Genomic DNA, 23490 nt, shown 5'->3' on the forward strand with positions numbered 1-23490 from the left:
TCATGAGGATCCAGCTTCTTTTATCGGTCTCCTATGTGGCTCAGTGTCAAATGCTTTCTCGAAGTCCAGTTACACACACACAACAATCCAGCCAGCCTTCTCTTCTTTTTTCTCTTTTTTTTTGGGTCGAAATTCTCTCTCTCTCTCTCTCTCTCTCTCTCTCTCTCTCTCTCTCTCTCTCTCTCTCTCTCTCTCTCTTCTCTCTCTCTCGTGTATGTGTGTATGACCTTGGCTGCCCACAGCACGAACCTGGGAGTGACATTCACACAGTAGGCTGGGCAGGACAAGGTCAGGGTGAGAGCACCTGCTGGCGGCTGGGAGAACTATACTTGAGAACAATGCCAGGCGGTGGTGAGGCCACATCACTGTACCTCTTGTCTGATCCGACTCTACGATGGTCGTGTGCTGGCTATACACTATGTCCACGAGATGCGACCAGGTCCGTCATATTAGGATTGGGTATGTTATGATATGATAGGGTATGTCGCGGTGTAAATATGACCATACTCATCCCCTGGGTCTGCGGTATGGTCCCTTTGCCCTACAGGGCATATGTCTGTGTACATATGCCCTACAGGTGTGCCTATACCTTACAGGTGTGTCTAGGCTACACGGGTGGGCCTATGCCTTAGAGGTGTGTCTATGCCTTACAGGTGTGTCTATGCCCCGCAGGTATATCTATGCCCCACAGGTGTGACCATGCCCTACGGGTGTGTCTATATCCCACAGGTGTGTGTACGCCCTACAGGTGTGTCTATGCTCTACTGGACCACCCTGAGCACGTACGTGTCTTCCCATAACCTTAAGACATCAAGATATCTTGAGAGAAAGGCACGACGATATCAAGACATCCTGACAACAGTGCGCAATATGATAACATTCGAAGATATCCTGACTGAAACGTAACAATGACAATATATCAAGACACCTCGATAGCAATGGATCATGATATCATATCAAGATATCAACAGTCGAATATGATAACGTATCAAGACACCTCGACAGCAATGGACCATGATATCATACCAAGATAGCAACAGTCGAATATGATAACGTATCAAGACACCTCGACAGCAATGGACCATGATATCATACCAAGATAGCAACAGGCGAATATGATAACGTATCAAGACACCTCGACAGCAATGGACCATGATATCATACCAAGATAGCAACAGTCGAATATGATAACGTATCAAGATATCTCGACAGCAATGGATCATGATATATCAAGATAGCAACAGTCGAATACGATAACGTATCAAGATACCTCGCCAGCAACATACTGTCACGAACGTCAGGCATGTTATCTTCGCTCCACAGTTTCGCTCGAGGTCAATCGAAATGTTATACGATCTTGGTCTAATGATTACAAGTAAAAGGTCTATGTAAGGTCATGTACATAAGGTCAGAACTTCCTGTAATATATCTAAACAGTGGTTAGATCCATGACGTGGCCCCTCTCTCTCAAAGGGTCAGGATATACACTGCGAGGATGCTGTTCATCTACAGTTGTAGACCCAGAAGGGAACACATCAACTCAGGATATGCTAATGGTTTATACGTTTGCTCGGAACCAACCAACCAGCCCAACACGGGGGCGGGATCTTCCCCGTTCCTAGAAGCGAAATTTTGGGTCCATATTACTTTTTTATATATAAATATACCTGTTCCTCAACTATATCTATTGAAATTATCCTTTTTTCCTCTCTCTCTCTCTCTCTCTCTCTCTCTCTCTCTCTCTCTCTCTCTCTCTCTCTCTCCCTTCCTCGATACATAACACCTGACAGCACGTAATTTAAACGAGTTCATCTTCGTCAATTAACATTTCCTTCTTGGTCGTTTACTGCGGGAGGTGAGCCTTCGCTTCTTACAGCTGTGTTTGGCAATCAGGTTAGGGATGTGTGGGGAATCATCAATGAAGCACAATCTAAATGCCATTTCTGTCGAACCCACGAATTGGGAAGGTGATGGTGGTAGCTTCGTATCGAGACCAGATGGGTTCCTTCCCCCTCAACCAAATCAGCTGCCGGACATATTCTACGGTTACCCATACAAGCCACAGGATACACACACACACACACACACGACCAGATGTCTATATGGTTGCCTCGCGTCCCTAAGGCAGATTCAACTAAGTCATCTCTTTTAATCCACGCACAAAAACAAAAACAAAAAAATACCTCATTTATCCAATAATAATATTGAAAGGATTTTTTCTAAGCATTGTGGCTCATAATTCTCCAAGACAAACGTACAATATTTGATGCCGAATTATTTGAATTATGACGCGCTGCTATCTCTGACGAAAACGCTCGACATTCTTCACAAAAATGACATCTATGATACGGCATCATAATGACGAAATCCCATCGTGACGCCGTTTCATCCGACTCATAAATTCTCAATGGCTCTCACGAATAGAGTCTTGTTTTACCCACTTGAAGGAGAACACTTAAATGATGCGTCATAAAGGTGTTGCGTGGTAGCGGCTGGCAAGACTTCGAGGTAATTTCCCCGCTCTTATTTGCCATTATCCTCACACTCAAGTATTTCTCTTTTCTTTAAAGCCAGGTAGCGATCAAGGGCGCATATATATATATATATATATATATATATATATATATATATATATATATATATATATATATATATATATATATATTCCTATGAGTCCACGGGGAAAATGAAACACGAAAAGTTCCCAAGTGCACTTTCGTGTAATAATCACATCATTAGGGGAGACACAAGAGAGAAATATAACAGTCAGTTGATATACATCGAACAGACGAAGCTAGGACGCCATTTGGTAAACATGTGATTGTCCAAATGGCATCCTATATATACTTAGAAAAGCAAATGGATTTGTATGTAGCATTTATGGATCTGGAGAAGGCATATGATAGAGTTGATAGAGATGCTCTGTGGAAGGTATTAAGAATATATGGTGTGGGAGGCAAGTTGTTAGAAGCAGTGAAAAGTTTTTATCGAGGATGTAAGGCATGTGTACGTGTAGGAAGAGAGGAAAGTGATTGGTTCTCAGTGAATGTAGGTTTGCGGCAGGGGTGTGTGATGTCTCCATGGTTGTTTAATTTGTTTATGGATGGGGTTGTTAGGGAGGTAAATGCAAGAGTCCTGGAAAGAGGGGCAAGTATGAAGTCTGTTGGGGATGAGAGAGCTTGGGAAGTGAGTCAGTTGTTGTTCGCTGATGATACAGCACTGGTGGCTGATTCATGTGAGAAACTGCAGAAGCTGGTGACTGAGTTTGGTAAAGTGTGTGGAAGAAGAAAGTTAAGAGTAAATGGGAATAAGAGCAAGGTTATTAGGTACAGTAGGGGTGAGGGTCAAGTCAATTGGGAGGTGAGTTTGAATGGAGAAAAACTGGAGGAAGTGAAGTGTTTTAGATATCTGGGAGTGGATCTGGCAGCGGATGGAACCATGGAAGCGGAAGTGGATCATAGGGTGGGGGAGGGGGCGAAAATTTTGGGAGCCTTGAAAAATGTGTGGAAGTCGAGAACATTATCTCGGAAAGCAAAAATGGGTATGTTTGAAGGAATAGTGGTTCCAACAATGTTGTATGGTTGCGAGGCGTGGGCTATGGATAGAGTTGTGCGCAGGAGGATGGATGTGCTGGAAATGAGATGTTTGAGGACAATGTGTGGTGTGAGGTGGTTTGATCGAGTAAGTAACGTAAGGGTGAGAGAGATGTGTGGAAATAAAAAGAGCGTGGTTGAGAGAGCAGAAGAGGGTGTTTTGAAATGGTTTGGGCACATGGAGAGAATGAGTGAGGAAAGATTGACCAAGAGGATATATGTGTCGGAGGTGGAGGGAGCGAGGAGAAGAGGGAGACCAAATTGGAGGTGGAAAGATGGAGTGAAAAAGATTTTGTGTGATCGGGGCCTGAACATGCAGGAGGGTGAAAGGAGGGCAAGGAATAGAGTGAATTGGAGCCATGTGGTATACAGGGGTTGACGTGCTGTCAGTGGATTGAATCAGGGCATGTGAAGCGTCTGGGGTAAACCATGGAAAGCTGTGTAGGTATGTATATTTGCGTGTGTGGACGTGTGTATGTACATGTGTATGGGGGGGGGGGGGGTTGGGCCATTTCTTTCGTCTGTTTCCTTGCGCTACCTCGCAAACGCGGGAGACAGCGACAAAGTATAAAAAAAAAAAAAAAAAAAAAAAAAAAAAAAAAAAAAAAATTATATATATATATATATATAAATATATATATATATATATATATATATATATATATACACACACAAGGGGGAGGGTAACATCCTCTTTCTAAGAGCCGGTACCTAAACACGCTCAGTTTCAACTGTACAGGACAACAGTTAGGCCTTTGCAATTTGAGTCGAGAGAACAACGGATCGTGCCAAGAGGTCATTTAGTTTTAAACTTTACATCTCGTTTTCTTTACCTTTGCCTAACTTGTATACTTTTAAAACATTTCTTTCGGGGTTATCACACCAGTCGTCCACTGAGGACCTGACTGCCCAGGTATTACAGTACTGTCTCCTCTTCATTTAACAGTCATTTTAAAAGGTGTTCCTCTCTTTTGTCCTTTATTTCAGAGACTTCAATTACGATCTGAAGTCCTCGTCTTTACTTCAGAGGCTTCAGTTATGGACAGGAGGTCAAGGAGCTTCAAGAAAATGGTAAAATGGGTAAAGAACTGAAGGGGGGGGATAAAGTAAGGGTTGACTCTGGCTTTACTGCGACGTAACCACTGGCGCGAGTCGGCAGACACACTCACTTGAACACCGTCATCACACTGATCTAAGTTAACATCTCAGAAATGTCTGCTGATGGTAATGACCTAAATAACATCTCCCGAGTGATTTTGAAAAGCAGGTGTTCCTATAATTGGGTGCCTTAACACCCAATACTTCAGTGTCTCATATAATCTTATTCAAACTGTTGACATTTCCCTACGACCAATAATCAAAAATCAAAAACTAGGTTTCTCAAACTGTATCAAAAGGTTCAACACAAAGATACTCCACAACGTAGCGAAGTACACCTTTGGCTTACTTCTAAAGTGCATAATGTCTTTCACAATAAGGCATCTCTTCACTTAAGATCAGGCGACTATGACGGGTAAGATGTGGGTAAATATCTACGAACCCAACACTTAGACGTGCCAGATGCTTCACTTGGCTACAGAAGGTTCAAACATCAAAGACGTTTTCTGACCTCAGTGTCTCACCTCCCCACGTGTGTCCTTGGTGTTTTTACCAAGGGCTTCTCCTACCCCTCAGACCGTAGTTCGGTCGAGGACAAGAGCCCCGGCACATACGTAAAACATGAAGGCCCGTTGCGCATCTGGTCGAGACTAGGGTTCGGTACAGATTCGATCAAGCGTCTCAAAAACCCCTTGTCCGAGACCGTATACACAGAATGAAACGGTGCCAGAAATACGTTGCTGCTGCCGCTGAACCACGGTATTCCACAGATTATATTAACATAATTCTACAACCTCCAGTGAAAAGGGTAATACATAAATACGTCTGAGCGTCGTGAGAGACCAATGTAGGCCGTCGGATGTAACCTCCTCCCTGGGATTAATCTTGCGTCAAGGACGTGGATGAAAGGCTCAAGGTCTCGACCTGTATGTGTCTCTAGCGGAGGTCGAACACTTAAGAGTGTTCCCCTAGAATTTGTCCTGAGGCGGGACCGGGCGACAGCTGCCTGAACCAATCACTGCTTTAGACCTTATAACCTGTGTGGAAGGGAGGGAGTGGGTGAGTTTCATATCGAGGGGAATGCTCCACAGTGAGGCGAGTACTCCACAATGAGGGGAATGCTCCACAGTGCGGTGAGTACTTCACAATGAGGGGAATGCTCCACAATGAGGCGAGTACTCCGGAGTGAGGGGAATGCTCCACAAATGAGGCGAGTACTCCACAGTGAGGTGAATGCTCCACAATGAGGCGAGTACTCCAGAGTGATGGGAATGCTCCACAGTGAGGTGAGTACTCCAAATGAGGAGAATGCTCCACAATGAGGCGAGTACTCCACAATGAGGGGAATGCTCCACAATGAGGCGAGTACTCCAGAGTGAGGTGAATGCTCTACAGTGAGGCGAGTACTCCAGAGTGAGGTGAATGCTCCACAGTGAGGGGAACGCTCCACAATGAGGGAGGAGATGATGATGGCTGGCAGGTATTCCTCTCCGACCTTGTCCCGCGACTTTACGGCGTCACACCCCAGTAGGCAAGTGCGACAACCCTGGCTGGACCTGGGTCATTCCGGTCCTTCCTAGCAACAGAGTCCTCCCGCTGCTGCTGCTGCTGTTCCTACCACTCCCCTGCCCCACTCCATCTCACTCACGAGTGGTGATTCCACCCCTGACACACTCGCTCTCGCCTTTTGTCTTCCAAGATGCACCGAGTCTTGGCCATTACCCATCCTTTTTCTAATTACGTGTGTCGCAACACCCTCACTTCTCCTACCCAGCCACTCACCTTCTTGAGACATGACCCTTCCTTCCTTCCTCCTCCTCCTTCACGCCACATTGGACTCCCTCCCTCTGTCATACTTCCTTTACTTCGCTTGCTTCGTCATCCCTACTTTTTCTGATCTATTACCCTGTACTATTTCTGCCATTATCATCCTTGCTTTTGCCATGGGATGCACTCTCCTTCCGCCATATTACCGTTCTTCGATACTCGATAGTATATACATCGCCTCCTGGTCATCAACCACCCCTCCACTGGTGATCCTAAACTCCCCATCCACTGGTGGACCTAAGCTCCCCATCCATTGGTGGACCTAAACTCCCCATCTACTGGTGGACCTAAGCTCCCCCCACCCACTGCAGGCTAACTTCCCCATCCACTAACTTAAACACCCTCATCCTTAACCTCACATCAACCCCCCCCCCCCACCCCACCTCACCATCCTAACCCCTCTCATCTCCCTCACAAAACTTAGCTTCGCTTCGCTCCCGTCTCATTTTCCCGTCACAAAGCTTAGCTTCGCTTCGCTCCCGTCTCAGTTCCCCGTCTCCCTCCCTCCCTCCACAACTTCCTTATTTCCGCCAGGTCTCAGAGACCCAGGCTCTGGCCCTGCGTACTCGCCCATCATTACCACACCACCGCCCGCCCCCAACCGTCTCACGAACCCCTTATCGTCGCATCTATCTCGCTATTCGACCAGCGTCTCCAAACGGACAACAGGTTCCTTCAAATCACTTTTTATTACAACTATGAAGTTTTACAACTTCGAGTTTTTATCACCGGAATATATCAACACTTGCAGAGCATAATGGATACAGGACTTCGAACCTTCGACCGTGCGTCTGAACTGTATACGAGACAGGTGTACAGTTTGATAGGGAGCGGGTGTGGCAGGTGTACAGTTTGATAGGTAGCGGGTGTGGCAGGTGTACAGTTTGATAGGTAGCGGGTGTACAGATTGATAGTAGCGGGTGTAGCAGGTGTACAGAATGATAGGAGTGGGTGTAGCAGGTGTACAATTTGACAGGGAGCGGGTGTGGCAGGTGTACAATTTGACAGGAACGGGTGTTGCAGGTGTACAATTTGACAGGGAGCGGTGTGGCAGGTGTACAATTTGACAGGGAGCGGTGTGGCAGGTGTACAATTTGACAGGGAGCGGTGTGGCAGGTGTACAATTTGACAGGGAGCGGTGTGGCAGGTGTACAATTTGACAGGGAGCGGTGTGGCAGGTGTACAATTTGACAGGGAGCGGTGTGGCAGGTGTACAATTTGACAGGGAGCGGTGTGGCAGGTGTACAATTTGACAGGGAGCGGTGTGGCAGGTGTACAATTTGACAGGGAGCGGTGTGGCAGGTGTACAATTTGACAGGGAGCGGTGTGGCAGGTGTACAATTTGACAGGGAGCGGGTGTGGCAGGTGTACAATTTGACAGGAACGGGTGTTGCAGGTGTACAGTTTGATAGGTAGCGGGTGTACAGATTGATAGTAGCGGGTGTAGCAGGTGTACAATTTGACAGGGAGCGGTGTGGCAGGTGTACAGTTTGATAGGTAGCGGGTGTACAGATTGATAGTAGCGGGTGTAGCAGGTGTACAATTTGACAGGGAGCGGTGTGGCAGGTGTACAATTTGACAGGGAGCGGTGTGGCAGGTGTACAATTTGACAGGGAGCGGTGTGGCAGGTGTACAATTTGACAGGGAGCGGTGTGGCAGGTGTACAATTTGACAGGGAGCGGTGTGGCAGGTGTACAATTTGACAGGGAGCGGTGTGGCAGGTGTACAATTTGACAGGGAGCGGTGTGGCAGGTGTACAATTTGACAGGGAGCGGTGTGGCAGGTGTACAATTTGACAGGGAGCGGTGTGGCAGGTGTACAATTTGACAGGGAGCGGTGTGGCAGGTGTACAATTTGACAGGGAGCGGTGTGGCAGGTGTACAATTTGACAGGGAGCGGTGTGGCAGGTGTACAATTTGACAGGGAGCGGTGTGGCAGGTGTACAATTTGACAGGGAGCGGTGTGGCAGGTGTACAATTTGACAGGGAGCGGTGTGGCAGGTGTACAATTTGACAGGGAGCGGTGTGGCAGGTGTACAATTTGACAGGGAGCGGTGTGGCAGGTGTACAGTTTGATAGGTAGCGGGTGTACAGATTGATAGTAGCGGGTGTAGCAGGTGTACAATTTGACAGGGAGCGGTGTGGCAGGTGTACAATTTGACAGGGAGCGGTGTGGCAGGTGTACAATTTGACAGGGAGCGGTGTGGCAGGTGTACAATTTGACAGGGAGCGGTGTGGCAGGTGTACAATTTGACAGGGAGCGGTGTGGCAGGTGTACAATTTGACAGGGAGCGGTGTGGCAGGTGTACAATTTGACAGGGAGCGGTGTGGCAGGTGTACAATTTGACAGGGAGCGGTGTGGCAGGTGTACAATTTGACAGGGAGCGGTGTGGCAGGTGTACAATTTGACAGGGAGCGGTGTGGCAGGTGTACAGTTTGATAGGGAGCGGGTGTGGCAGGTGTACAATTTGACAGGGAGCGGTGTGGCAGGTGTACAATTTGACAGGGAGCGGTGTGGCAGGTGTACAATTTGACAGGGAGCGGTGTGGCAGGTGTACAATTTGACAGGGAGCGGTGTGGCAGGTGTACAATTTGACAGGGAGCGGTGTGGCAGGTGTACAATTTGACAGGGAGCGGTGTGGCAGGTGTACAATTTGACAGGGAGCGGTGTGGCAGGTGTACAATTTGACAGGGAGCGGTGTGGCAGGTGTACAATTTGACAGGGAGCGGTGTGGCAGGTGTACAATTTGACAGGGAGCGGTGTGGCAGGTGTACAATTTGACAGGGAGCGGTGTGGCAGGTGTACAATTTGACAGGGAGCGGTGTGGCAGGTGTACAATTTGACAGGGAGCGGTGTGGCAGGTGTACAATTTGACAGGGAGCGGTGTGGCAGGTGTACAATTTGACAGGGAGCGGTGTGGCAGGTGTACAATTTGACAGGGAGCGGTGTGGCAGGTGTACAATTTGACAGGGAGCGGTGTGGCAGGTGTACAATTTGACAGGGAGCGGTGTGGCAGGTGTACAATTTGACAGGGAGCGGTGTGGCAGGTGTACAATTTGACAGGGAGCGGTGTGGCAGGTGTACAATTTGACAGGGAGCGGTGTGGCAGGTGTACAATTTGACAGGGAGCGGTGTGGCAGGTGTACAATTTGACAGGGAGCGGTGTGGCAGGTGTACAATTTGACAGGGAGCGGTGTGGCAGGTGTACAATTTGACAGGGAGCGGTGTGGCAGGTGTACAATTTGACAGGGAGCGGTGTGGCAGGTGTACAATTTGACAGGGAGCGGTGTGGCAGGTGTACAATTTGACAGGGAGCGGTGTGGCAGGTGTACAATTTGACAGGGAGCGGTGTGGCAGGTGTACAATTTGACAGGGAGCGGTGTGGCAGGTGTACAATTTGACAGGGAGCGGTGTGGCAGGTGTACAATTTGACAGGGAGCGGTGTGGCAGGTGTACAATTTGACAGGGAGCGGTGTGGCAGGTGTACAATTTGACAGGGAGCGGTGTGGCAGGTGTACAATTTGACAGGGAGCGGTGTGGCAGGTGTACAATTTGACAGGGAGCGGTGTGGCAGGTGTACAATTTGACAGGGAGCGGGTGTGGCAGGTGTACAATTTGACAGGGAGCGGTGTGGCAGGTGTACAATTTGACAGGGAGCGGTGTGGCAGGTGTACAATTTGACAGGGAGCGGTGTGGCAGGTGTACAATTTGACAGGGAGCGGTGTGGCAGGTGTACAATTTGACAGGGAGCGGTGTGGCAGGTGTACAATTTGACAGGGAGCGGTGTGGCAGGTGTACAATTTGACAGGGAGCGGTGTGGCAGGTGTACAATTTGACAGGGAGCGGTGTGGCAGGTGTACAATTTGACAGGGAGCGGTGTGGCAGGTGTACAATTTGACAGGGAGCGGTGTGGCAGGTGTACAATTTGACAGGGAGCGGTGTGGCAGGTGTACAATTTGACAGGGAGCGGTGTGGCAGGTGTACAATTTGACAGGGAGCGGTGTGGCAGGTGTACAATTTGACAGGGAGCGGTGTGGCAGGTGTACAATTTGACAGGGAGCGGTGTGGCAGGTGTACAATTTGACAGGGAGCGGTGTGGCAGGTGTACAATTTGACAGGGAGCGGTGTGGCAGGTGTACAGTTTGATAGGTAGCGGGTGTACAGATTGATAGTAGCGGGTGTAGCAGGTGTACAATTTGACAGGGAGCGGTGTGGCAGGTGTACAATTTGACAGGGAGCGGTGTGGCAGGTGTACAATTTGACAGGGAGCGGTGTGGCAGGTGTACAATTTGACAGGGAGCGGTGTGGCAGGTGTACAATTTGACAGGGAGCGGTGTGGCAGGTGTACAATTTGACAGGGAGCGGTGTGGCAGGTGTACAATTTGACAGGGAGCGGTGTGGCAGGTGTACAATTTGACAGGGAGCGGTGTGGCAGGTGTACAGTTTGATAGGTAGCGGGTGTACAGATTGATAGTAGCGGGTGTAGCAGGTGTACAATTTGACAGGGAGCGGTGTGGCAGGTGTACAATTTGACAGGGAGCGGTGTGGCAGGTGTACAATTTGACAGGGAGCGGTGTGGCAGGTGTACAATTTGACAGGGAGCGGTGTGGCAGGTGTACAATTTGACAGGGAGCGGTGTGGCAGGTGTACAATTTGACAGGGAGCGGTGTGGCAGGTGTACAATTTGACAGGGAGCGGTGTGGCAGGTGTACAGTTTGATAGGGAGCGGGTGTGGCAGGTGTACAATTTGACAGGGAGCGGTGTGGCAGGTGTACAATTTGACAGGGAGCGGTGTGGCAGGTGTACAATTTGACAGGGAGCGGTGTGGCAGGTGTACAGTTTGATAGGTAGCGGGTGTACAGATTGATAGTAGCGGGTGTAGCAGGTGTACAATTTGACAGGGAGCGGTGTGGCAGGTGTACAGTTTGATAGGTAGCGGGTGTACAGATTGATAGTAGCGGGTGTAGCAGGTGTACAATTTGACAGGGAGCGGTGTGGCAGGTGTACAATTTGACAGGGAGCGGTGTGGCAGGTGTACAATTTGACAGGGAGCGGTGTGGCAGGTGTACAATTTGACAGGGAGCGGTGTGGCAGGTGTACAATTTGACAGGGAGCGGTGTGGCAGGTGTACAATTTGACAGGGAGCGGTGTGGCAGGTGTACAATTTGACAGGGAGCGGTGTGGCAGGTGTACAATTTGACAGGGAGCGGTGTGGCAGGTGTACAATTTGACAGGGAGCGGTGTGGCAGGTGTACAATTTGACAGGGAGCGGTGTGGCAGGTGTACAATTTGACAGGGAGCGGTGTGGCAGGTGTACAATTTGACAGGGAGCGGTGTGGCAGGTGTACAATTTGACAGGGAGCGGTGTGGCAGGTGTACAATTTGACAGGGAGCGGTGTGGCAGGTGTACAATTTGACAGGGAGCGGTGTGGCAGGTGTACAATTTGACAGGGAGCGGTGTGGCAGGTGTACAATTTGACAGGGAGCGGTGTGGCAGGTGTACAATTTGACAGGGAGCGGTGTGGCAGGTGTACAATTTGACAGGGAGCGGTGTGGCAGGTGTACAATTTGACAGGGAGCGGTGTGGCAGGTGTACAATTTGACAGGGAGCGGTGTGGCAGGTGTACAATTTGACAGGGAGCGGTGTGGCAGGTGTACAATTTGACAGGGAGCGGTGTGGCAGGTGTACAATTTGACAGGGAGCGGTGTGGCAGGTGTACAATTTGACAGGGAGCGGTGTGGCAGGTGTACAATTTGACAGGGAGCGGTGTGGCAGGTGTACAATTTGACAGGGAGCGGTGTGGCAGGTGTACAATTTGACAGGGAGCGGTGTGGCAGGTGTACAATTTGACAGGGAGCGGGTGTGGCAGGTGTACAATTTGACAGGGAGCGGTGTGGCAGGTGTACAATTTGACAGGGAGCGGTGTGGCAGGTGTACAGTTTGATAGGTAGCGGGTGTACAGATTGATAGTAGCGGGTGTAGCAGGTGTACAATTTGACAGGGAGCGGTGTGGCAGGTGTACAATTTGACAGGGAGCGGTGTGGCAGGTGTACAATTTGACAGGGAGCGGTGTGGCAGGTGTACAATTTGACAGGGAGCGGTGTGGCAGGTGTACAGTTTGATAGGGAGCGGGTGTGGCAGGTGTACAATTTGACAGGGAGCGGTGTGGCAGGTGTACAATTTGACAGGGAGCGGTGTGGCAGGTGTACAATTTGACAGGGAGCGGTGTGGCAGGTGTACAATTTGACAGGGAGCGGTGTGGCAGGTGTACAATTTGACAGGGAGCGGTGTGGCAGGTGTACAATTTGACAGGGAGCGGTGTGGCAGGTGTACAATTTGACAGGGAGCGGTGTGGCAGGTGTACAATTTGACAGGGAGCGGTGTGGCAGGTGTACAATTTGACAGGGAGCGGTGTGGCAGGTGTACAATTTGACAGGGAGCGGTGTGGCAGGTGTACAATTTGACAGGGAGCGGTGTGGCAGGTGTACAATTTGACAGGGAGCGGTGTGGCAGGTGTACAATTTGACAGGGAGCGGTGTGGCAGGTGTACAATTTGACAGGGAGCGGTGTGGCAGGTGTACAATTTGACAGGGAGCGGTGTGGCAGGTGTACAATTTGACAGGGAGCGGTGTGGCAGGTGTACAATTTGACAGGGAGCGGTGTGGCAGGTGTACAATTTGACAGGGAGCGGTGTGGCAGGTGTACAATTTGACAGGGAGCGGTGTGGCAGGTGTACAGAATACACAAGACAATTACAAAAAAAGAGAGAAAAAACAGCAGAACTACTATCGACAACATGAAGAATAGGAGGAGAATGAAAGACGTAGTGTATATGAGACCAGTTCGAGCCCATGGTTCTCACTTCATGAGCTACTGCCCACCATCTGGAGGTTCGTGTCACACTCGCCAAAGAGAGGAATTCAAGGACAACTAGTGACGCTGGTGGATGATGATACAAGACGATTCATTAAATGTCATTTTTGCCCCCCACAGCCCACACACAAGACTCGCCAAAACACACAGATCCAAAGAACTATTATACAAAGTCGAGAACCTTATAGCCACTTGGATTGCACGCTGTAACTGTGTTTCTCCGAGTGGTGTCCATTCTAATGGCATTCCTGAGTGTATACCCTTTCTTAATGTTTATACAGTCGCTTGATATGATTTTTGCCAAGTCTTTCCGATAAAGGCAGCTTCACTGACGCTACATGGAAAGCCACAGTTTGCCGAAGGGATCCTATTTCTTACAAATAAACAGTCTCGCTGTGGTGTTGGAACACACATGACATGAATCTTACAATCACAATCGAGAAGCTAACACGGTATAAACTTTCTCTCTGGACCATGACAACCTACACGTCCATTAATGTTGTCGTTGCTGCTAAACTGTCCCCTACAATCACGTTATTGATGAACACGATCTACATATACAAACTGTTCTCTACGTTCATCACAGCTGTAGCATTGATTTCTCCCGTCTCGTTCAGCCGTCGTCAGTAATGCGACTAAAACTTTAAAAAAAAGTCTTCCCGCCATGCAAGGCCAAGGGGTAGCGCGCGCGCGTCTAGCACGCGTGTCCACCCACACCATCCTAGCGAGCTGAGGAACTAACCTTGTGGTGGCCCGGGATGGTCATCTGCTAGCCTCTCGTACGGTTGGTTACTAAGACCGGAGAGTCCGGCTTCTTTTGTTTCTGGCCTAGAAATAGTAGATCAGAGGGAGGTGATAATGCGACACAAGACTTAGAGAATTTTAATCTAAGTTACAGAGTTATAGATCAAATTAACTTATGGGAGTTACTGGTCAAACTAACTTATATTGATCACACTAACTTATAAAGAGTTACTGATCAAACTAACTTATATTGATCACACTAAGTTATAAGAGTTATTGATCAAATTAACTTATAGTTATTGATCAAACTAACTTATTGACTTAATGATCAAGGTAACTTATAGTTACTGATCAGACTAATTTATAGTTATTGATCAAACTACCTTATATTGATCAAACGAGACAAAAAAAATTATTCAGTCGAGGTGCTAACCTTGAGTCATCCATTCCTTAGGCCCCTGTATCTTGTGGACAAAGGCAGGAGATGTGTGTGTGTGTGTGTGTGTGTGTGTGTGTGTGTGTGTGTGTCACGATGAGGATATGTTGCAGTGGGCGGATGGGCGGAAGGCCGCCACGCCTCCTGTGTCCAGACCTCTGTCTGTCAAAGAGAAAAAAAACAACATTGATTACACAGAAAACTTCAACTGCTCTCTGACTTTCGAGACGGATTACTTTCGCATGATAAACTCTCTCTCTCTCTCTCTCTCTCTCTCTCTCTCTCTCTCTCTCTCTCTCTCTCTCTCTCTCTCTCTCTCCTGGGGCTGGTCCGCCACATGCGCACACCCTTCGCCAACATCCTATCTCCAGAAGAGACAAATTCATATCCTTCCTCCCTCACCTTCAAGGTGCAACTTCTATGGTCTCCTCGCTGTACAACTGAGTACATATGGACCCATCCTCCCTCTCCCTCTAAATGATCTAGCAGGAGCAGTGAGGACCCCTTGGCTGGAGAGACACGGAGCCCAGTAATCACCTAACCCATTCTCTTTCTCCATGATTACTCGTACTATTCTCCTTGAATTATCCAGACGCACACAGGAGTACATGGGAAGAAACAGATCACAGGGGGACACAATGGTGCATAACGAGGTAATCCATATGTTTTGGACAATAGTAGAAACAGGATAGTAAACCTGATATACCCCTCTCCTTACCCACCTCTCCCTCCGGCTCAACAGCCGGCACGGAAAAAAATAAAGATAAAAAACGGTAAGTAACGCCATGCAGTATGTGATGGGTATTCTGCCAGGGAAATTTTATTGGAAAGTGTTCAAAAGGGGAATAGAAATCAAGTAAAGGTTTGTTTACACCCTTTTTTGCCTACAACAAGGCCTTGTAATAACTTGGTTACGATGGTTACAAACTAGTGTGTTCCACGCACTTGTTCTGCTGTGTTGGGGAGTGGGAGGGGGTTGTTATTTTGGCCGTAGCTTGTGACGCGCTGATGTGGCTCTTCTTCTTCTCCTCCCCTGCAGGTTGTTCTTGCTGCCGTGCTGGTGGTGGTGGTGACGGCCAAGCCCGCGGCCAACCCCCAGTGGAATCGGGCACCCGGAGGTGGACAGTTCGCCTGGATTTAGTAAGTTCTCTCTCTCTCTCTCTCTCTCTCTCTCTCTCTCTCTCTCTCTCTCTCTCTCTCTCTCTCTCTGATCGTCTGATGTAGTAAACAAAAACAAAAAAACAAAAATAGGGCACGTTGAATAATAATTTGGCTCGCATCATATCTTTCTTTTTCTTTTTATGATCTATGAAAATATTCCGAAGATTCTTGCCCTCGGGAAGGTACTTAGATGCGAGGACTTTGAGGAGAGTGTCAGCGAAATGTCAGGGCTTCGGAGCGTAGAGCTCAAGGCAGAAATAAATAAAGCCAGGCCTACGAAGAAGACTATGTAGGCTAGGCGTTGTCTAAAAGTCGTAGAATAACAATAATCATAGTCTGAACCAATGATCAAACAGCAATCAACGCATTCGAAGTCTCATAACATTATGAAAGTTAAAAAAAAAAAAAAAAGAAAGTGCGGTGGTGGAGGATGTGGAAGTCAGGAGGGAATGTTCGATGGAAGACGACAATACAGCGATGCAGACGACGGGTCGACGGGTGGGGAGGCCCCTGGTGACATGTCGCCTCCTTGGCTGAGAATTCAGGTTCTCATAGTCGCCGCTTGCGGCCCGGGGGGGTCGGCAGACACAAACCTTATAGAACAGCAGGAGCGCTGATCGTATTCTATTTTAATCCAACAACGTCCGAGAATTTCTTCTTCTTCTTCTAATAGGTCATAAATTCTCGTCTTCCGGCCATTGTGTGTCTGTCAATGCAGTGTTACCACAGCTCTGGCGATGCTACGAATCCAGGCGACAACAGCAGTGCTTATCTTGTTGCTTTCGAACACACAAAGACGCTTGCTTTGTGGGATTTACACTGAATTCAGTCTCATGCGATTCTCATAACTCGGCTGTATCCAATGTAGTCCCACACAATTCACTTTGAATTAACGAGTTAGAAGCCCTAATATTCGTGAAGTGTAAATAAAGGTTGGATAAGGTTGTAGTGTTGTATTCAAACAACAGATGGCACTGTCTAAGAAAAACATGTTTGCCTGTACTGAGGCCGAACTTGGTTTCCATCAAATTATTCTTTTCCCCTATTGGAAACCCTTTCATTATCAGCTGTAATTACGTTCCGATAGATTTCAAAAGTGAATTATGAAGATCAGTTTTACTGCCATCTGTACTGTTGATAAGCTTGGCAAGGCTAATGTATTATTGTGATACAGGTGTTGCCATTTATTTATTACAGTGACGTGTTACGTTACCATTAATGATCAAATGATTATAACAGATTAGTCTTTACGAAGATGATACATTCTAGTAACGATAATTACCAGGTTACTTTTGTATTCCTTGTTACTCCTCCAAAAAAATATACGAAAAAAATATTTTGACATATCTTCTATGTTCCTTTTGGGTGCTCTTGGCCTCTGACAAATAAAACAATGTTCATCTAATCTCGACCCAGAGAATGTTCATGTACGGGAGATGAACGCTCCGGTTACATACGATAAATAATATAACAATCTTTTGAATAAAGATCAAATAAGATCTAGTATAACAAATAAACTGATTTAATGAAATGACAATTATGCTCTGTCGTCAGTATACACAAATTCTGAAATGCTGTCCGTGAAAACCAATGTACGTATACCTACAGACCTGATTAACCATCAGTGTATTATGTAAAAATGTTTTCAATAACAAATATATGCATTTATTATTCCATGCTTTTCTAATCTAACGACAATTCAGAGACAATAACAAAATGCTTTAATTCGTCTTGCATAGTGAGAGACAAATATCTGTATTTAGAAGAGGACAATCATAAGTATTTTTCTCAAAGTAAATAAAGTGGACCCACTACTGAAGGTATCATACGTTTACAAGATTTGCGTTATGTATAAATATAGTAAAGTTTACCATTTAAACCATTTTCTATGATACAAATTTAAAGAAAATAATCAAGTAGCTATAACTACAATAGATCTTTCTACCATGCTTGATGCAAAACTGTCCAAACAGCCAACAATACATCATGAATGACATAATATCACAAAAGAAAATAAAAACATCAAAAGACCACTGGATACTCTGGGAGTTACATATAATTAGTGGAAAACATCAGGAACTTAAGAGAATGGTGTGGTAAGAGCAAAGCAGAAATTGGGTCAAAGACGAAATGGCTGTAATGAACATGTAACTGACTAGGCAGTACTTAATATTATAAAGTAAAAATAAAGTTGAGAACCTGGAGCGATACACTTTTGAAGTCTATGTTTGTTGTTATCGGTGGACCTACGCGACGCCTCGCCCCTTCCTCGTTGGCGCCTGACCAGTCTTAATAATAAGACAGGTCAGCTCTTATCACTCCACGCAGGTCAGACCTAACCTGACGCAAACAAATGACACTCTACCGTAGTTAACTTGGTGTTCAGTACTGTAGCTTCAATGTGACTTGCCCGTTTTCCTGGTCACAGCAAAGAAAACGACTCATTATTAATCTTCTGAATTTAAACGCTCACAGACGTGATTATAAACGCGTGTTGGAAGTACTCCTAAAGTGATTCTTAGCTACTCGCTCTTCTACAAGATAATGCTACCCATCATTGGTGTTGCATTTCTAAATCAATTCGATTTAATTCGAAATGTCAGTTATCATCTATCACGAAATTTCTTTACCGCTGAACTCAAACTCTATTACGATAACCATATTTCACCTTCTCATTCCAGGTTATAACACGTTTTCTAAGGATTACATATCAACAGCTGTTTTAGAATAATCTAGCGTACTTTAGCAAAACGTTTGAGAACTTAGGAAGTTGAGGAATACTTTTTCTTTCAAAAGATCGATCGCCACAGAAAATGAAGTTGCAGTAAAGACAAGAAAGAAAATCGTCTTGATTCATTTTCTATTATTGTGTGTGTGTGTGTGTGTGTGTGTGTGTGTGTCAAAGATTTATGAACTTAGTTTCACGATAGTTTAGTTTCACGTAATGTCTACAAGCGTTTAAGAAAAATATTCTAACGTTTTAGATTCCTATTATATGACTAAGAGTCGTTTATGCTTCCCTCGGGAGTCAATAAATAGGGTATATATATATATATATATATATATATATATATATATATATATATATATATATATATATGTGTGTGTGTGTGTGTGTGTGTGTGTAGATAGGTACACAGATAGATAGATAGCACGAGCAATGATAAAAGACTAAAGAAAGACGACATATGTAAACAAAGACGAACAGCGTCACCAGAAGTCAAATTCAAAGTCTTCGCTAAACTGTTATGCTCTGCAATGTTCACTGGTGTTCACAGGCGGAGGGGAGGCGGAGCTCTACCATACTGACGCTCATTCTTTTCTCCTCCCATCAGCGACAGGTCCTCGGAAGGCTTCCATGACGTATCCCTGGAGTACGTCCGACCATGTAAGTATCTACCTGGCTGGAGTTGCTTAGGGAACTTCACAAAGCAGGAGCAGTGGTTCCCTTAATTGTTCGAGGCTTCACAAAGCAGTAGTAGTGGTTCCTTAAATTGCTCGAAGCTTCACAAAGTAGTAGTAGTGGTTCCTTAATGGTTCGAAGCTTCACAAAGTAGTAGTAGTGGTTCCTTAAATTGCTCGAAGCTTCACAAAGCAGTAGTAGTGGTTCCTTAAATTGCTCGAAGCTTCACAAAGCAGCACTAGTGGTTCTTATGCTGTTCGAAACCTCACAAAGCAGGAGAACTGGCTGCTCAACTCCGTGTCATATCTTGAGGCTTATGAATATAATGGAATATACTACACAACCGTGTCGGCCACACATGTGCAACGCCCCTCATATTAACACCAGTTTTCTACGTTCCTTCTACAGACGCTGCCGGATCTACGGTAAGTATTGAGAGGGGTACCAGGAGAGAGACGCCTCTCACCACGACACCCCAAATTAGGTTTGTAACGTAAGTCAATGATCTCAGGTACGCCCCACCACGACGTTTCTCGTCTAACATTCAGGTTTGTACGTAATAAAAAAGACACACACACACACACACACACACACACACACACACACACACACACACACACGACACACACACACACACACGAAGCACCAGTCGCTACTCACACCCTCATGTGTGAACCACTTGTGGTGAATCCCACTCCCACGTCATCATCTCTTTCCTCCTCCTCCTCCTCCTCCTCCCCCCTACCCCCCCTCCCCCCCGACCAGTCTTATCCCCTCCCTCTACCCCTTCCCCCTACGAGTCGTCTCTCCCCTCCAACACCTCCCTCCCCCCTCAAAAAAAAAAAAACCTGTCGTATGCGATTATTTTTTCGTTCTTTACCAAATCTAATGAACTTTTTTTTTTTTTCTTTTTTGGAAGAGTCTGAGGACATATCACGAGTCTGGCAACCTCCTGTAACCAGATACAGAGTTCCAGTCATATACACCGCAATACACATTTCTGTAACTTGTGAGGTCAGTCCACTATCAGGGTCTCTCTCTCTCTCTCTCTCTCTCTCTCTCTCTCTCTCTCTCTCTCTCTCTCTCTCTCTCTCTCTCCTGTCTGCCAATCAGTAAGTCTTCAGATCAATGGATAGATGGATGTTCATCTGTGTTCCTATATTCTTTTTCTGTTTTTCTTCTTATTCCGGTAAACTTGTTACAAGTGCATCTTTTTGGAGTCATCACACCCGAGCGGCAGACACTTGCCTGATGAGGTCTTGTTATTCCTGGACTCCTATCCCAGCAGGTTGGTGGTCTTGTCACGTCTCAGGTACGTTCAGCTTGGATCATTATTCAAAGACATGATGGATCTGTAAGTTTCTTCTGCAGTGTAACACTGTATAGTCATTTCCCAGCCGTGGCTACATCCTGTGGACCTGAAGATACCCTGTGGCGATGGTTGAATTAATTGGCTTCGTATCAGACGTATTGCGAGGCAAAACTGACGCTATATTCATTTGTGATGATATGGTTTAGGAAAATTTCTCTTTGCAATGTTTCAACAGTAACTTATCCGGACAAATACAATGTTTAATACTAACTGAATATATTTTTTTTTCTTAACTTGAGAGAAATCTTGAACAAGTCTATCGTGCCACGTACTCAAATTACCAGTGTCTGACGCGTGTGGTGTATGTGTGTGTTTTCACAGAGGAGCGCGACCCGTGGTGAACGCGTCAAAGCCCTGAGCCAGACGCTGAACACCGGGCTGATCGACCTGTCCGACGAGCTCCTGTACCACGCCTACCACGGAAACCTGGGCGACGGGAACTACTACGTGGACGCCTCTGGCGAGCTCTACTTCCGTCCCTCTCCCACCGGGGCCAAGCCGTCGTCCGGCTCTGGAGTCCAAGTGGCCAAGAAGTAAACCCGCCAAGACCTCCAGGTTCCTCATCCAGAGAGAGGGGGAGAACGGCACGGCGCCTCGCCTCGACAGCACCTGCCACACACTCCCGAATGACACGTTCCAGTAATAGTCGAAGTCCACTAAGGGGGCCAATGAGGAACCACCCTCAGAAAGGAACACTACAAGTGAGCTTGGCCAAAACCCACGTACATATATATATATATATATATATATATATATATATATATATATATATATATATATATATATATATGAACATCACATCCTCATCACTATGTAGCTATGAGAGTCACACCGGCGGCTGGGAGGCGAGTGAGTGCCTGGATAAACCTCCAGGACCACTCGTGCACCAGTCGACAGTAGGAACCAAAGAGGAGGGAGAAGGAATCCCCCTGCGCCTCAGTGAGGGTTCCTTCTCCATCTCCCCTTCCATGTGTGTGTGTAAACTGTCATCTTAAAAACACATCTGACACAAAGACTTGAGAGAAAACACCCATCTCTCTCTCTCTCTCTCTCTCTCTCTCTCTCTCTCTCTCTCTCTCTCTCTCTCTCTCTATACGAATCTTGAATTTCATCCTTAACAAGTACGACACACACACACACACACACACACACACACACGTAAAATACGCTGCCAACACAGGACGCTACAGGCACTACACTGAGCCGCATACAGACAGACACCAAGCCACGACACACAAGCAGTACCATCGGCGACATGATCATAAGACATAGACGCAAAGTAGAAAAACCACTACGACCCAGGTAGAGCACGCGGAAAGACAGGTAGGATGAGCTACAGAGTAGAACTAAACACCGCCGACGGTACAAGTTACAACATCCCCCAAGGTACCAGATGACCATGTCAATATTGTGTAATAAAAGATTTAAAAAAGAAAAAAAATTTGCTATTTCTTTATCTTTTAAAAAGAAAAAAAATCATATCCCTCCCCTTTAAATGACTTAATCTCCCTGTTGTGGCTAACACGAGACATTCCTTAACAGTCATAAGTGTCTGTATCCATTCTCCCCACATCACTGGGTCCAACAAGACGTTTCAGAAGGTTATGGCCACTACTTTACTCCTCTGAGCAAAGCGGTATGGACAACAGACCAGACCCCCTCCCCTTATGGAGTCTCCATCGGAAGGGCATCTAAGTCAGGATTGCCTACGTATCCGGCTGTGTGGCTCGACTCGCTAATAGGGAAGTAATCATGCCTTAAAAATATTTTGATTCTCACCGAGATGGTAAAAGATCTTCACTATAAATGATGATTCGGTTCCCATACACGTTTTCTTTACAGTGTCTCCAACACGTTTTCCATTTGTATTTTCATGACAACTTTTATATTTTTTTTTCATGTATTTGAACATCTCGCTTTCAAACTGCTCATAAAGGACTGCTCACGCATGTTATGTGTGGTCTAAGCTATGAGATCTGGTTGGGCCTTGCACACACTATCTGCTTCGTGCTATCTATAGCAGCCTGTGTCAACTTGACACGCGAATAGGAAAATTCTTTTTGAACTCGGTATAATCAACGTCACACTGTTACTTACTGGTCACTGTAGTATCTGGTGACGGAGGAGGAGCTCGGGTTTTACGGAAGATGGGTCGTGTTTTACGGAAGATGGGTCGTGTTTTACGGAAGATGGGTCGTGTTTTACGGACGATAGGTCGTGTTTTACGGAAGATGTTTACGGAAGATGGGTTGTGTTTTACGGAAGATGGGTCGTGTTTTACGGAAGATGTTTACAGAAGATGGGTTGTGCTTTATGGAAGACGGGTCGTGTTTTACAGAAGATGGGTCGTGTTTTACAGAAGATGGGTTCTGTTTTACAGAAGATGGGTTCTGTTTTACGAAAGATGGGTCGAATCTTACGAAAGATAAGTCCTAAAGGAACACCCAGGAATGCAAAGGAATTCAAAAACGGTAACAGAGACGGGTCTTGGTCTACGAGAGACGGACGGGTCTTGGTCTACGAATGATCTGGTCTTCAGTTTACGAAGGAAAGTCTCGGTTTACGAAAGACGAGTTTTCGTTTACGAAAAAGCATAAAAATGAAAAAAGAAAAGCGAGCGTGTATCACCGGTTGTGAAAAGGACAGAAAGTTGTGTATATACAATGAGTAGTCACAACCCACAACTGAAGGCGTGGGTCTAGTGAGACAACTCACAACTGAAGGCGTGGGTCTAGTGAGACAACCTCATAACCACCTGCAAAGAAACTCATTCTCTCTCTCTCTCTCTCTCTCTCTCTCTCTCTCTATATATATATATATATATATATATATATATATATATATATATATATATATATATATATATATCTCCCGGTAACCTGACGGATCGAAGAACATGACTCGTGGGAAGACGTCAGCACGAAGGGCGAGAGGAAACATTGCTGTATCAAATTCATTACCAGCGGATTAACATGGAGGACA

General features: G+C 46.4%; 1 protein-coding gene and 1 long non-coding RNA gene across 5 annotated transcripts in view; one reads left to right on the forward strand and one right to left on the reverse strand.

Moving 5' to 3' along the window:
- Positions 1-23490, reverse strand: part of LOC139752893 (uncharacterized) — a 469040-nt gene that overhangs the window by 429544 nt on the left and 16006 nt on the right. For all 4 annotated transcript variants that reach the window (XM_071668924.1, XM_071668928.1, XM_071668923.1 and 1 more), the window contains exons 2-3: positions 14570-14734; positions 14135-14220 (exon numbers count right to left, since the gene is read on the reverse strand). The gene's annotated coding sequence lies outside the window, so the exon portion shown is untranslated. The remainder of the gene's footprint in view (positions 1-14134; positions 14221-14569; positions 14735-23490) is intronic.
- On the forward strand, positions 15567-21949 carry LOC139752895 (uncharacterized). The gene is made up of 4 exons (XR_011713613.1): positions 15567-15712; positions 19069-19121; positions 19545-19561; positions 20830-21949. It is a non-coding gene; the product is annotated as an uncharacterized lncRNA (long non-coding RNA).

This window comes from Panulirus ornatus, chromosome 13, assembly GCF_036320965.1.
Source record: "Panulirus ornatus isolate Po-2019 chromosome 13, ASM3632096v1, whole genome shotgun sequence".
NCBI lineage: Eukaryota > Metazoa > Arthropoda > Malacostraca > Decapoda > Palinuridae > Panulirus > Panulirus ornatus.